Source organism: Psammomys obesus, unplaced genomic scaffold (assembly GCF_907164565.1).
Source record: "Psammomys obesus unplaced genomic scaffold, mPsaObe1.curated_primary_1811, whole genome shotgun sequence".
Taxonomy (NCBI): Eukaryota; Metazoa; Chordata; class Mammalia; order Rodentia; family Muridae; genus Psammomys; species Psammomys obesus.
In genome coordinates, this window is record NW_026596131.1 from 6,397,415 (window position 1) to 6,409,996 (window position 12,582).

Genomic DNA, 12,582 nt, shown 5'->3' on the forward strand with positions numbered 1-12,582 from the left:
TAACAAGGAAGGAATAAAGACACCCAAAGCACAGAGTGATTTCATGAGCAGTAACAGGGTAGGTGCTGGGATTTCAAGCCAGGGCCTCTTTATACCGAGACTGTTGACCCACTGTGGTCCGCTCTCACTGGCTTAATTATGTTTTCAACATTACCTCTAGCTCACAGTGGCCTGTAGCCCAGGGAATGCTTTCCCAGTGCCAAGGGAGGGCAGAGAGGAAGAGTTTCCTTTTGTAATTAACTCCCACGACAATGGAACATGCCTCTTTCTTATGAGCCAGAGCAAGCTTAAGTACCAACTTCCAGTGAGTGCCACAGAGATCAACATTGATGTTTGGTGTCACCGCACAGTTTCATTAACTTGCTAAGTGTGACTCCCCCCCCCCCCCCCAAGACACGCCAGTGTGTTGATTCTGTTTACAAAAGGCCTCCTGTGACTTTCCTGTGGACTACGATTGATCCGTGCAAAGAGTTAAGGAACCTTAGCTGCCTGCAGGAAATCTGTAGCTGAATCCAGGACCTGGCAGCGGAAACGTTAAGTGTATCGTGGGAGAGAAGGAAAGCAAAGTGCTAAAGTTGTTACTCTGAACAGAGGATATTGGAGCATCCTGCAAAAAACTTCCTGTTTAGCTAGCAGACCAGAAAACAAGATGAAAAAAACACCCCACTTCAATGACTATTGTGTCAATATATTTTTATACCGTCATTATCTTGGGCAGGACTTACACACAAGAACGAGATTCCCAGGGTGAGAAGTTCGTAGGTGAATCACAGCTTCCCGCCTTCCTTGTCTTGGCTGCTGCATCATATCCTGGTATCCCTTGGGTCAGGCTATCCCTGGGATTGCACTATAATCTCGATTTGCCCCTCCCCCCACCTCTGTACTGCTCTTCCCTCAACTCATATTCAAAACCTCAGATGGAGCCAGAGAATGCATCTTCAAGATTTTGGGTTGGCTCTTCTGCCCCTTCCAGGGTCAGGTCAGAGGACACAGTCATGCAGCAGAGAGCACAAAACACTGTTGCGCAGATGACATCCATGAGTTGCCTGTGCGTTTCTTTGCCATATATACATCCAAGTGGTTCAGCCAGACGAAATGTGAGGAGAAAAACAAGAGGCTAAAAAGGCCTTTAATAAGAATTTAGGGCTTAAAAAGAACTTCACATATTTTGTCAAGCATATTTCAGATAGTGTTGTGATATGATGTCTATAATAACGACACAGGAATTACTCTTGATTAAAAAAAAAAATCTAAGTTAAAAAAAAAAACACGAATCCTTATTCAATAATACCAGCTTGTGTGATAAAATTGAAACATTTTCAGTGGGACTTTCTTCTTCACTGTTAGGTGCCTACAGAAAGTGTATCAGACACGGTGAATGACTGGATTTTGTGACAGGATTTCACTTCGTAGCCCTGGCTGGCCGTGAACTCACAGAGATCTGTCTGCCTCTGCCTTCCAAATTCTGGGATTAAAGGTGTGCACTATCTAGACTAGCTGATTCACTATAGGGCTGGCTTCGTAGGCATGAATTCTTTTAGCCTGTTTGTATCATGGAATGTTTTCCTTCCTCTGCCCACCATGGCACAACTGAGGATAGTAGTCTAGGCTGACATCTGTGGTCTTTTAGAAATTGAAACACATTGATCCAGGCCCTTCAAAGTTTCCATTAAAAAATCAGATGCTACTCTCCTGAGTTTTCCTTCATTTGTGACTTGTGTTTTTTCTCTCTCAGTTTTCATCTTTATGTTTCATGTTTTAGGTCTAAGATGCTACAGAAGAGTTTCTTTTCTGGTCCTTTGGTCTACTTGATGTTCAGTGTGCTTCTTGTATCTAGGAGGTTTTTTTCTTTCCTTTTTTTTTTTGGGGGGGGGGGGGTTTCTGTGATCCTGTTAAAGATCTTGTCTATGTCAATGTCCTGAGGTTCTCTTCTTTTTTGCCTATAATATGAATGTTATAATGTGGATGTTCTTTTCATGATGACCCACAGTTCCTGCATGCTTTTTTTGTGTGTTTTTCATATGTTTGCTAACCTGAGTTGTCTAATTTTACTTTACCCTTAGCCCGAATAGTCCATGTTGTACTTAATCTCTTCTACTTCAAGGCCTTCCATTGAGTTTTTTTTTAAGTTGGGTTCTTGAGTTTTTCAGTTTTAGTTTCACGTCTGTTTAAGTCTCTTCAATACTTTAATTGAATCCCAATTTGAAAATTTCAAATCCTGAATCATTTTCGTCATTGAATTCGGCCACGTGTCTTCTTAGGCCCCCCTCTGGCATGTGTCACTGTTCTCTTCAGGTTTAACAGATTGTGTTAACGCATTCTTTAAACTCCTTGAATTCTTTGACAAGTTTTATGGTGCTTTTAAATCTCATTTTCTGGTGTTCAAATATGTAACTTCCTCTGAAGAACGCTTCTATAGCATTGCTGGATTTGGGAGAAGGTGTGCTCTGTAGGCTTTTCATATTATTTGTGTTGTGTGTGTGTGTGTGTGTGTGTGTGTGTGTGTGTGTGAGATGTGACCTGTGCGTGTAAACTTCTTTATTGATTGTGTACGTGACGTGAGGTTCCAGGCTGCCTCTGCTGAGTGGAAGTTTGGTTTCATTTTTGTTGTTGCCCAAGCTTGATTGATTTCAGATCAGGTGTGATGACCTGGTACGTCAGTCCTTCAGACATTCAGTGTTGATTTTTCATTGGAGGAACAGGGATTATTCTGGTTCAGTGGCAAGTACAAGAACATACAAATAGGACAAATAATATCTTGATCTGCTTGGGCTAGTGTGCAAGCTGTGCTAACCCAGCTATGCCTGAGAGTCTAAAGATGGCTTGGGTCGGTCAGGACCTTGAGTACTACCCAGACCAGACCAGGCCAGTGTACAAGCTGTGTGAGGAGGTTAGGCCAGAGTGCTAGAATAGTGAAAATGGACAAGGCTTAGGGACTTACTGGGCTTGGCTAGTATATCAATGTGTAATTGGACTATGCCCAGAGGTGGGATATGGTACAGTAGGCTGGGTTCTAGCAGGACTCAGAAGACCACACAGGACACAATGTTTATGACCTAGACAGGTGGTTAGATATGGCTTGGACAGGTTCTGATCGGGTGGGCTCACCAGCCTGAAGCCAAGACTGGAGGTTGTGGTGGCATGGGTTGGTTAGAGTTAGGCTGAGTCATCCGACTAGCCTGGAAAATAGGCTGTGCTGCTGGAGCCAGCCTTGGGTATGTGCACGGCACTGGAGGACTACAGTCTTCAAAATGTACAGGGAAAGGAGATATATCCTCATTTTCTTGACTTAAATGAAAAGATATTCCAGAAAATATATGTTTTCTATTTTCTGTCTCTCTTATTTTGTGTCGATTTTTACTTGTATCTTTCAAATGCCCATTGACTTTCGAATGTATGAAATCATGGTCTCACTCAGTGGTTCCTGATGAGGAGTGAGCCTGTGCCTGTGCCTTTCTTACTTGCTGTGGCAGTGCACACCGCAGAAACAACACAAAGGAGATGCTTCTTTTGGATTGCAGACTACAGAGTGTTAGCTCAGGTTACACGCTACTTCAAGTTACTCCATGTTGTATAAAAACATTGTTTTCTCTGTGCACTGCCCCGGGAGCCTCCGTTTCACAGGCAGCTTTTGACCAAATTTGGAGGTAGAAGAGTAACTGTGGCCTCCCAGTAAACTTAGAAACTATTCCATCTGTCGAGTACCACGTGACTTCTTCCTGAGAGCAGAAGAGAGTGGCCTTATAAATTTACTGGGGGTGAACTGAGACTTTAGGAGCTCACGGGTGTATTAAAATTATATCAGTGACACAATGCCTAGAAAGTTGTAACTATGGGACACAACAGATGAAGGAAAGAGTGTAACTCATTCAGTTGGACACTGGGAACTGACTGACTTCTCACCGTGGAAGCATGGCCCCATAGCAACCTGTCACCTGATTCTGGTGTACATCTCAAGGATTAAAAAGTAGACGATGCCTGATTTTTCCTGGAGTCCCTTGCTGCTACTGTGGTCTGCTTATCACCTGCCCATATATCATCCTGAATACCTGTTTGCCTGTCTGGATGTGTATTATCACCCACTATTTCCTAACCTTAGACCCTGGTTTGGTCTTTCACCTTACAGCTGGGCTTACATTTTGTGGCCAAACTTTAAATTAAACTGGCAAAAGATAGACTAACAGAGGAAAATCGTACAAGTTTTATTTGATGTTAAAATTTTCTGCATGCACCAGGGGCTCACAGAAAAGAAGTGAAAAATGTAGAGTAGTTAGACTTTGGGGCTTATGTACCATTTTAACAGAGGTCTATAAATTATGGGGAAGTGACTGGGTAAATGGAAGGGAGTTTGGGATTTTAGGGTGGAAAGTTGTGGGAAGGCACGTGTATGAGGAGAATTTGTGGCAAATCAATATTTGCATGGGAGTTCTTCTTCACAGAGTATGGAGTCCAGTATTCCCAATGAATGCCAGATTCCGGGAGTATTACCAAATGCCATATATGCTATTTATTCTACACATTCCTGACAACAATAAATAAATTTAAGTTATAAATTAGGTACAGAAAAAAGTTACTGAAAACAGTTAATAGTCAGTTGGAAAAATTATAACATATATGGTTAGAGAATGTCAGCACCATTATTCCTGTGCTTTGTGGCCAATATTACATGAAATAAATATTTGTGTACAAACATTTCAGTACTGTGACAGCTGATTGTATAGTGGTGATAGGTACTAAGTGTCAATAGGAAGGTAGTGTGCACAGTGTAGGTACTTTGAACAAGGGGAGAGTCATGTCTTCTGCTCAGCAGGATAGATGGTGTGGAGTCTATCCATGCCACATCACATCTCTATCCAAAGAGCATGGGCTGTGTTTTGTGTATGAAATGTCTCCTGAACACTCAAGGACTGAAAGCTTGATTTCCTGTTCGTCCATGCTCAGAAGTGGGGTATTAATGGCTGATCAGCTCACAAGAGCTATATGGATCAACTCATTAAGGAGAGCATAATTTAGTGGCCTGCCTATTCAGAGCTGGGACCTTGGGAGAGTATTTTTGGAGAGTCTACGCCATATCCTTGGTCTACCTCCACCTGCTTTGTAGCTGCTGTGGCATGATTAACTTTGCTCCCTGCCTTGATGCTGTCTGATCTCAGACCCAGGAACAGTGAAACAGCTATAGGCCCAAACTTCTGAGGTCACCAGCCAATATTAGCTAACCTTCTAAGTTATTTATCACAGTGACAGAGGGCCAACAGGGACAAAGCTTAAAGTTATGACGTAGTAATTTCTGAATGCTTCCATTTAATGTTTTGAACTGTGGCTGACTGTGGGTAACTGCAAGTAGAGAGAGCAAAGCTATGGAGTAGGGGAGTACTATGTCGTTATCAAGGGTGTCTCCAGTGTCTATGGTAGGCTTGCATTCTTCCCAGTGTATGCAAGACAGACATATTAATAAAGGGAAATTTATGTTCTGCGATTGGAATGATGGGGAGATTCTCTAGCTCAAAATAATCCCATGACAAGTGGCACATTAAGGATGACACATTTTGATCTCCCTCACGGGAGAAGTAGTCTTGTAGTCTGAGCCTTAAAAAGTGTCTCCTGGCACTCATCTCTGTTTAGAACCTAGCAGCTAAAATTCAGAAGCCACTTCTCTGCATATTATCCAACTGCACTGAATGAGAAGATTTGTCAGATACAGGCAGGGAGTGCCTTGGCACACACTGTCAATCCCACCTACTTCTACAGAACCCGAGAACATGCCTTTCCCTCAGACAGATGTCTGGAGCAGTTTGGCTGTTCTGACTCTCTCCTAGCCTCCATCATTCAAAACCTGTGAGGTGGGTGCTGAACTCTGAGGAGGTCTCATCTTGCGTTTTCTAAAATGGTTGAATTGAGGGAATGTAGAAGCTAGGTGGCGCTGGCAGCCATAGGCTGCTCAAGAGCAGCCTCTACATGTCCGAACATGTTCTGTGTCCAAAGGCTACAGATGTGAAATCTTCCTGAGGGGTCTGGTCATAGACACGGGGAGGCTGATTCGAAACAAAGGAAAAAGTACAAAAATTCAAATCTATCACTTCTAGACTGTCCAACGTCACTCATGTCTTCTGACCTTAAAAGTGAAAACCCACGAAGGACACTGTAGGTTTACCTATTTGCTAAGTAGACAACTCCTGATCCTTTGCAATTCTAATATGCTGTTTGGTCCTTTTGGTTTTGCAATCACTACTGATTCGGAATTCCACAGGAAAACCAGAAGCTCCGAAATAGCACTCGGAAGAGACTTTGGTTTTAGTCCCTTTTCCATTAATGCCTATTTTCCACCAACCGCATAACCTGTGCATTTGGAATATTTTCCCAATAGCAGCGGCTTTCATAAACTGTAGTGCCTGTCAGGAAATAAAACTGCCTGGGTGGAAAGACCAAAATTATAGCCGAGAACACAGAAATGTCAAAGTAGCCCCTGACAACCTGCAGTACAGGGGACAGTGGTGTGAGCCACATCCGTCAGGCAGGTTTGATAGAAGGAACAATTTCCACCTATTTCTTCTGCTCAAGTCATCACCCACAAAGTAAGCCTCAGTCTGGGAGAGAGTTTTAATCCTATTAACAGAAGATGAACACACTTAAATCAGGATATCATTAAAATAAAGATTTTGTTTAATGAATGTGTGTGAAGGCATATCAAGCCACAACTATGTGTACATTTAATAAATGCCAAATATTTAAAATAATACTGAGGCAGAATAGGGAACAGGATGGAGGTGGGGATTCTATATAAAAGGCACCAATAGAGGAAAAGACCAGAATCCTGTAGCCCACTGGGCTTCATTTAATCAAGGGAACATTCTTTTGAAACAGCCTATGTCTTCTGTGAACTTAGAAAAGGCAGATACTATGTAAAAGACCCATAAAAAGTTGATGAAGTTACTTAGCCTGCCTGGTTATGTCAATCCCAAAGTTGAGAGGAGAAAGACCCCTGACACGGATCATCATGGATAAATTAATTAAAGCAAGCAGTTAATTAGAGCACACTTTATTCATGTACCATGGCTGCCTTCCCCTAAGGCAGTGTTCAAGAAGTCAGCCTTAGTCATGGGCAGATAAGAGTTTTTATAACTCAGGGGTATGGAGTTTCCAAATGGGGATTTGGCAAGCAAATAGGGTTGCAGGATATTATAACAGGGTGGTCATAACAAGGTAGTCACAACAGTGTAGAAATAACAACCTTTTGAAATGAAGGTAGGGTTGCAAAGTGGTCATGCCAACTTTTTGAATCTTTGAGAAACAGACTTAATCACAAACAGGAATGAATCTAGTTTGTCTTTGCTATAAGACGGCTTTCAAGTCTTAAGATGTGACTAGGCTGGTTCATCATTTACTCAAAAAAAATCTGAACTTTTTCTTTTCATTAACAGTGTAAAATCATTATTATTTTTTTGTTTATATTGCCTATAATGTATTTTGATCAAATCTACCCCACAACTTCCTGCCTTTCAAAATGTCTGATACCCTTCCTATCTCTTTTTCCTTTTCACTTCACGTCATTGTTTTTAGATATATGGGGCCCTCCTAGTGCTGTCAGTGTGTGCATGGGTGCAGGGCCATGGGCAGGAACTGGAAAGCCTAGCAGGGGCCACATCCTAGGTAAGCGGACTCTAATCTCTTCTAGTGGCCATCAACTGCCAGCAGCTGTTCAACTAGGGGCGGGACTTTTTGATCCCTCCCTTGTCCATGCTGGAATTTTGATCCTGTGCCGGCAGCACAGCTGCTGTGACTTCATGTGTGCAATGTTCCCGTTGTGCCAAGAGGACAATTCCGCTGCAGTTATCAGGCTACCACTGGATCTTATGGTCTTTTTACCCTTCTTTAACATTTTATTTTATTTTTTCTGCTTCCCTTTTCAAAACATGAATATGCTTTCCCTGACATTCTGGGCTTTCTCACCTTTTTTTTTTTTTTTTTTTTTTTTTTTTTTTTCTCTTTAAGCTCTCTGCTTTCCCTCTGCGCCCCCCCCCCCCCGCGTCTCGCCATGTGCTGAACATGCTGGACACATCTCTAAGGACACTTCACCCCTCCCCCCTTTCTCTCTCATCTTCCTATTCTGGAAAGCTGCTGAGATTCAAAGCTTTCCTGCTTTGTGTAACGGACTGGGTCCGGTAACATTCCCTTTGGAAGCAGGGTTGAAGGTTAGTGAAGCTGAAGAGTCTCATCAGACTTCCCCTTTCCCTAGCTAACCTTTGTTGAAGGAGAGATGTGCCAGTTGGTTATCTATGCTGCTCTAAGTAACCTCTTATGCTCCTGTAAGTCCCAACCCTCATTGGTCCAATGCATTAGTCAAGATTCTTTCAGGGAACAGAACTGATAGGTTAACATAAAGGGTATTTATTTGGTTTTCTTATACCAGCCTGTCCGGGTAGTTCAGATGGTGTCTCATACCAGAAAGTCCAAGAATCCGGTAGCTGCTCAGTCCACAAAGCTGTGTGTCTCAGCCATCCCAATCTGGTGCTGAAGGCCTGGGCAATTCCTTGAGAGCTGCTGGTCTTCAGTCTAGGTTGAAAGGCTGAAGAAGCCGGTTTTAAAAGCAGCAAAGAAATAGGCCAGGGACAGGATAGATGAACTTGCCAGCAGTAGTGACAGCAAGCAAGAAGCGAAGTTTCCTTCTTGAATGTCCTTTGATCAGGGCTGCCACCAGAAGATTGCACCCACATTTAGGGTGGGGTTTCCTGCGTCACGAGATCAGATCAAGAAAGTGCCTCATAGGAGTGGCCCTTTGATTTGCATTTCATTTGATTACAGACCCTGTCAAGTTGACAACCAAGATTAGCCATCACATCCAACAGTCTAGATTTGGCTGGAGTAATTTTTTTCTGTTTTGTTCTGTCATTACCCCCATGTATCTGGGTCAAGTAGAAATATATAACAGAATTACAGCCAGGAAACAATGGCATACAGCAAGAATTCCATAATTATAAGCTTTTGTGTATATGGTCTTCAGCATTCTAAAGATGGGAGAATCTCTGTCAATTCAGCTAGATGATGAGGTAGTTTATCAAATGTTAAGCCAACGTTATAGTGCCAATGTCAGTGGTTCACAATTGCCTATAACTCTGGCTCCAGGAGGATCCGAAGCTTCTGACTTCCAGGGGCACTGGCTCTCAAGTGCACAAGCCCAGATACATGTACGTAATTAAAAATAATAAAACATATTTGAAGAAAATGATCACTTACCTGCGTGCTTGCAGCCGAATTGCAGCCACAGGGTGGTGGCAGAGATGCCAGACTCTCCTGTTTTTTGCCATTTTGTAGCCCCAAGGGAGGACTTTGCTTTTGAAGGTAAAAGCGGCTTGTCAACGGCTGTTTTGCTTTGAGTACTGATCAAAGACTTTATCACATTTATAACATTTTTATTGAGTCTCTGGAAAATGACTGCTCTGAGGACTACTGAGATTTGATTCATGATTAAAGACTACATGTCTGGATACTTACTCTCTCTTAAATATTCAAGCATAGAGCCTGGAAACCATAGCAAGGACTATCCTATGCATTATTGGTTATTTCCTCGTATCCTAGCTCCTTGTTGGCAGTATTGAGTGACACAGACTTGCCCTAGCCAAAAAGTTGTCTCTAATTGTTCAATATTGGAGGGAGAGATTGCCACCTAAGACCCCCTGTTTTACACATTTGCGATTTCTCTTCAGAAAGTCATTAAATGACATTTATCAGCCACTCCTATTTAAGAAGCACCTGTTTTTTTTTTTTTTTTCTTTTAAAGATTTATTTGTGTTTATGTGTTTTTCCTGCATGTGAGTCTATGCACCGTGAGCGTACAGTATTAACCAGTGGAGGTCAGAGGAGGGTGTCAGCTCCTTTAGAAGTGAAGTTACAGGTCAGTGTGAGCTAACATGTAGATGCTGGGAATTGAACCAGGGTCCTCTGGAAGAGCAGCTGGTACTCTTCACCACCAAGCCTTCTCTCCAGTCCCAAGAAGAGTCTCTCTTTAAGGCACCTTCTTAAATGACAACGAAGATCAGGCTGGGGGGATGGGCAGCAGGAGTGCTTGCTGCTCAAGCACCAGAGTATGATTTCAGATCCCCAGCACCCATGTAAGATGTGGTTGTGCACCTGTGATCACAGCACAGAGACACAGGGAGGGGACCATAACTGTGGGTTGTCCTCAGACAAACTGGATGAAAAATGGCAAGTTTCAGGTCTAGTCAGAAACATATTCTTAAGGGGACAAGGTGGAGAGTAACAGAATCAGACACCCACTGTCCTCTTCTGGCTTTTACAAATGCATTTGGCTGCAGGCACCCCCACATTTATATGTACATATACCTACAGACAACAGACACACATACATGACACAGACACACACACACATACACAGACATCTCACCTTAAACATTGTGCTCTGATTCTGTAATCACTTATGTTATAATATTGTAACTGAGAACATAGAGTCACAGGCCTGAAGTGACCTTCCTCTACTTGTGACTTGCTTGTGAGGCTATTTATCATTGTATGGATCTATCTATCTATCTATCTATCTATCTATCTATCTATCTATCTCTCTATCTATCTATAAGCTACTTCATATATTATTATAAACAAAATTTCCACTAGCATTTACTGCTCTGAATTGGTAAGAAAGCAATATTGCAGACTGAAGAGAGGAAGGCCAATATAAGAGCTGATGACTCTTATATATACATATATGTATAGATATATATGTATACATACTTATATATGTATACATACATACACACACACATATATGAGTATAGTTGGCAAAAGAGAGAAAGAGCTACGTCACTGGCCCTCTAAGTAGACCAAACCATTCTTTAGAAGTGAAAATTCAAGTATTTTATAGGCCATTTCTGATGCTTGTCTGAAATCATAGGAGCAATATATAGAATTGTGTTTGCCAGCCCAGGGAAGGGGGAATGGAGAGCTGGGTATGAAATTCAGTTATAAAAGGTGAATACTATCGTAGGAAATTAATTCTGGGTATTTTCTGTTCTGGCTAGCTCCCAAATAATTAAGACAGAGACCTGTTGATTTATTCAACAAGCTTTAAGCATAATAACTCTGCAGGTATGATTTATACTATTTTTCTAAGCTAGTCTGGCTATGTCCCAAGTTCCTTGTCAATATTGGTCCTGTCTTTTTTTGGGGGGGAGGGGAAGGGTCATTCTCAGTGTTTCTTCATACTGCTACATCAGGCCATGTCCTTTTCTTCATCTTCTTTTTCAATTCTCCCCTCCACCTCACGTTTCCTACCTGAGGCCCTAAGCTGAGGAGGTAAACTCCACCTACCTTTCTTCTGCCCAGTTACAGGCTGTCCATCCTTCTTTATTAACAGATATAATCAGATATAATTGGGAAACAAAGTTTACAAATTGTTCAGTGAGAATGCACTCATCTGGGTTGCAACATCATCTTGGGACCCCGAATGCAGCATCTGAATTCACAAAGCACTGGACTAATATCCAACAGAATGCATTTTAAGGACCGCTGAAAATTGTGCCAATAAGTGACAGAACCTTAATACTGATATGGACATCTGTTTAAGTGGGTAGATCTAATTTTCAGTGATCTCACAAATCAAAATATATTAAAAGCCATGAACTTTTAGAAAAAGAATTCAGTTAAAGGAGTTGTCTTCTGCCCCCCAGGATTTTCTGATAAGATGAATGAAAGGTAACTGACGGCTGGGCTGCCTCTTTTGGTCTCTGCTGGTCTGCTTCTGTGGTGCTCAGGATTGTAAGCCCTGTGCTCCGTGAAGCATGGAGATGGACAGGAAGCACCCTTTTGAAGCTGGCTTTTGTTGACCAGATACCAGTTGACGCTACTTCATATTTTTCCTAGAATAAACTTTCATATCTGTCCTACATATAGGTGAGCATATTGAAACGATACAAGGTAACAAATATGCTTGGGATTGTCAAGTAGCAGAGTTGACATTCAAAGCTGCTGTGGATCACTAAACCCTGTTATTTTTTAATGTTTTTTTTAAATAAAACATTTTATGCTTGAGAATTTCATACATGAGTAGGTACTTCATTCCATCCCTTCTTCCCTCTCCAACTCCTCCCATTCCTTCCCCCTTCTCTAATTCATGACTTTTACAGTTACTGTTATGTGTAACCAAGGGCTCCTTCCCAGGGAACACTGTTTCTTCCCCTCTCAGCAGGCATTAGTTGCCTGAAGCTCTATGGGGTGGGGCCTTGTGAAATTTCCTTAATCCATGCTAATCTGTTAACTGGCATTGTCATCTTCTGGTCTTGCTTAGGTGACCTGTTTTTGAGATTTTTAAAACACTAGCTTGCAGCGGACTTACTGGTGCTTTGGCTCTTACAGTCTTCCCACTCCCTCTTCCATGAGGTTTCCTGAGCCTTAAGTATATGGGCTGTACTTCAGACATATTGGTTTGACTGGGTACCCTGAGGTCCATTGTTCTCTGCCTTTTGGCCAGTTGTGGATACCTGTAATAGTCTTCATTCATTTGCTGGAAGAAAGAAAGAAAGAAAGAAAGAAAGAAAGAAAGAAAGAAAGAAAGAAAGAAAGAAAGAAAGAAAG